The sequence below is a fragment of the Homalodisca vitripennis genome, chromosome X (assembly GCF_021130785.1).
Source record: "Homalodisca vitripennis isolate AUS2020 chromosome X, UT_GWSS_2.1, whole genome shotgun sequence".
NCBI lineage: Eukaryota > Metazoa > Arthropoda > Insecta > Hemiptera > Cicadellidae > Homalodisca > Homalodisca vitripennis.
Window position 1 is genome coordinate 38,820,474 of NC_060215.1, and position 4,789 is coordinate 38,825,262.

The following is a 4,789-nucleotide window of genomic DNA, read 5'->3' on the forward strand; positions in this document are numbered from 1 at the left end:
AATTAAGTTTGAGGGTCCCTTCCAAGACTAAATTCAAATTAGTCTGTAAAAGGTATGGTTTATTACCAGAAACCTGAGGGCCTAACTGGTTTAAAAGTTACCAGAACTTAGATTACCGTTCTCATGGTAAAAGATCTCAAGAATTGGTTTGATATCATAAAATTGAAGAGCCCTTCTAGGACTACGTGCCAAACCATGAGCCCCGTTGAACATGGAGCTAATCTCTACTCTACGAGTGGAGAGTATGTTATATTATATCCTAAATCTTGAGGGTCCTAGCCGCGGTTATCACTCTGCAGAAGCTAAACGCAAAATAAAGCTGTTAGGAATTGGTTTATGGCTAGCCGGAGTGGCTCCAGACTAGAGAGTAGAGCATCTCGTAGCATGTTTACTACGCTTATATACTGCCTTTATTTGAGGTTGGATTATCATTATTTCAGCCCTCTTTAACACTAAATTTTAAGATCGTATGCAAAACATATAAACGTCACTAACAACATTTTATCTTGCTTACTATTTACTGTATATTTTTAAGATATACCTTTGAATTCTTTTGAAAAGTTTATAAAATAAGTGTCATAAGTGGAGACAGGACCCATGATCATTGCAGACTTCTTTCTGCAGACATATTATTATATTATATCACTTCCAAGCATTTACATCTGTAACAACGAATGAAAGTTAGTAGATACGCTACTATCTAACGAAAGGCCACTGCGAATTCATCTTTTAGACTTGATTCATATTTATCTTAAGTTGTGAAGAGTAAATGAGAGAAATTTACTGGATTTTCAAACAAAATTGAGACATTTAATCAATAATAGATCATAATAACGTAATTGAAAAAATACGAAAGATTTCACTACATACCACAAATAGTTTTAAAAGTGAGATTGTAAATAAAATATATAATTTTAAATTGACATGTAACAAGTTCTTGCCTAGTGTAAAATAACTCTACACGTAAAGGGGACACATCTTAATGTAGCTTGTAATGTGTATATTATGGGTTACAGTGCATTGTTTGTTGCGTATCTTAGAATTAGTTATTGATTATCTTTTAGAGTATAATGATTGTTAAATGTGTATTATTACCCTATATGTTCCCGTAAATATTTACGAATACTTAGAGGTTTTTTTTTTTTAGTAAGTATGCAATACGATTGAAATATAAATTTTAAAAATATTGCTTCTCTTTGACCTTTTAATACCTCATGATACATATTTTCTAATATTTGTCTATTGGTATTGATTAACTCTAGAAGATATATGCAACAGAATAAGAAGTGTGCTAGATAAAGCGTGATGAAAAAAGCTACGAGAGAGGCGTGTTATAAAAACAGACGGGAATACCAATATGGACTTGGCAAAAGATTATAAGAATATTTCGTCTCTGGACACAGCCGTCTAGGACATATCTGTAATTTCTAAGTGTAGTCAAATTTTTACGGTAGCTAAATAAAAAAAAAAAAATTAGAGCGGGTCAACTGAATAAAAAAACTATGCTGTATTCGGGTGAAGCATGATGTTATACAACTAATATAGTTAGAGGTTTTTAAACATTCAACTACACAAAGCGTTCACAATGTTGACAGTAATAGTTGGTTACGTGAATACATGTTGATATTTGTATAAGTTCAAAAACTTGAGTTGGTCAACTATAGGACAATAGAGACGATCTTTATTATAAACATTTAAAAATATAATAAATTAATCCTGTAATAGAGCACTACTGTTTAGTCATTAATGGCCTTGACTGCTAAAAATTCAAAAGGATACTTCCAGAATATCTGACAAAAAGGCCTAATTTTTTATCCAGTTACTCTGACACATGGAAAATTTCAAAAAGTCAAAGTCACGAAACTGGATTACTCTTCGATGTTTTCCTTACCGACATAAATAAATAAATAAAGCTATATATATATATATATATATATATATATATATTAACACGTAGCCCGTTCAAAACACTTTCTTAGATAGAATATATTTTTCGTATTCAAGTGAAAGTTATAACAACATTTCTTGGACGCATACGCCAAGAAATATTGCTATACTAATAAATAGTTCAAACTTGATACCTTTATTTTAAAATATGCTTTGTGTAGCAAAATAACCATTTATCACAGGCTCGTCATAAAATTTACTTTTGCAATAAATTTGCTTAGCGAACTAAATACTACGCGAACACAAAATGGGGAAAGCAGAACTAAGTAGAAACTTTTTTCTCAAAGAGAAAACAAGGCTAATAATCTTGAGCACAGTGTGGGCTGGTCTTAAGTTATACTTACAATTCCAATTTTTTTTCGCTAATGTTTTCCATCACATATATTCCATACAGAAAAGTGTATACGTTTATAGAAAACATTAAAATGTAGAACATTGTATGTGCATGACATTTATATTTACATATGCACATGCATTCTTAGTACTTTCTTAACAATGATATATAAATAAAATTCATAAATTGTAAATATAAATTGGCAAAAGTAATTTTTAAAACTATAGGATTAAGAAATTTAAATATCCTGTTGTCTATTGTTATATAAACTAGTATACTAGTTATATAACAATACTGGTACTAGTTATATAACTAGTATACTATTCATATAACTTCATAATATTGCTAATTTATAGGAAGTACTGGAATCTCTCTAACTTAAACTAATTCTAACTAAACGTTAGTTTAAAAGTCACAACAAAACCTAACTAATAGATTAATCATCAAAATCTCCACCGATCAATCCCTCGTGTATGATAAGCAGAAACTGTATAATTTTTATCATCACTGTACATTTAATAAAATGGCCGGCTTCAATAAGTCGTCAAAATTGGGATACTTTAATATGAAAATAAAATCGCTCAACATAAAAGGTTCACTTATCACTTAATTTTAATGACATTGATCGTCGACAGTGAAAAGACTATTTTTTCTACATTTTTGCACTAAAATCAATATTTTGGCATACTTATGTTCCGAGTTCCCACTTCCGAGTAAAATAGGAGGGGTCTTGTGGTAACGATGACGCCGAGTTATGTTGGGTAATAGTTCCCCACAGCATTTATCCTCTACGCTCAACACACGCACACATACATACACACGCACACAAACATTTGACAATTTAAATTTAGAGTGAAAAATATTACTCATGATGTTACAATGTTTTAAGTGGTTGTGGGTCTATTAAGCTGAAAGATTAAAACTACTTATGGATGGATTGCAATTATTTTCAAATATTATGAAGTCCTGATTTATTTAAAACAATTTTTAAATTGTGAATGGTAGTAATTACCCGAGAACCATTTTTGTATAAATAATTTTGATTAAACGCGATATTAAAAAAAATTAGAGTATCTCAATAATAGTTTGTAACAAATATACCAATTATTTCTTTAAGTTTGTTATTAGTGATGTTACAAAAGTAGAACACAAAGTTTCTAACACTAAAATCCACTATATTTTTCAATTATAAAAATACTCTTGTATTTAAGCTTAAACATTTCCAATAAATGTTTAACTCAAAAGTGCGGAATGAACTTGCTACACACTAAACTAAGTTTCACAACATAAATATTATGCGTCAAGAACTTAAGCAACACCTGGCTGATATACCAGTAACGTGAGGGTTAGACTGGTGAGAAACAAAGCCAAACTATGTCACTGCACAGAACTAAGAGTACTAAACAATACGTGAAATGTATGAGGCAGGGTGGAAAATGGTCGGACTTTTCCCCGAACATCCACAATCATATAAGGTTGTAAAGTGTCCGAACACCGTTAAAATAAGTTGACAAATTACTTTCCTTCCCAACTAAAATTATCTTGATATATATTAGTAGGCTCAAGTGAGAATTCTAAACATGTCTGGATAAATAAATTGGTTTATGAAATAAGTTATAATTATTATTAATGAAACTTTATTTTCATTACAACTGGCGTGCTGATCGGGCTGTGTTTCAATGTACTGATAAAGAGGCAGTTTGTGGCATCGATTGTGCAATCGAAGAAATGGTTCAGACCGTAAAACTACGTACGTGCCAGTGACCGGATTAGCTTACTTAAGGTCTAATGACTAGCTATTGTTCTGGTTGTAATATCAACTTTAACTAAGACCATTACCTACTCCAAGGTAATTACGATACCTTACCAGGAATCGGTAACCTAGATGTTATAACTGAAAACATACAACTGTCTTTTAACAAGGTAAAACACGATGTAGTAAAGCATATCGGCTAATACGTTTGCTACTGCCTTCAATAGAAGTATAAAAATACTGCTTAATTAATGTGATGATATCGTCTATGTGTGTGGTGCAAGACAGGAGGAAGCTATAGTTTGTACCTGTAAATATTCATAACAAAAAACTTTAAACATGTATTGTTGAAATATATTAAATAAGAAAGAGACATTTTTGATCAACTTAATCAATTTCTACTTCAAGGAAATCATGTTTGAAAGTACATCTTAGTTTTTTTTTCTTAAATAAACAGATATTTTACTAAATTTCCAATTTTTAATGGCAGGTAAATAATTTAAATTAACTATAAAATGAAGCACATAGAAAACTTTGAAAATACCATTTTAAGAAAATTACATAACTTTTTGTAATTGCTTTAACGCAATATTAACCAAAGCGTTCACCACGTTATGATGTAGCTCTAATGTATAACTTTAATTATTTAATGACCAAGTGGTGGTATAGTTAAAATATGTGCATCGAGGCCAAAATTCCTGGGTTATACTATTTCATATATTAAAATTGATAGAGGTACGTAATTATAGTTTTTT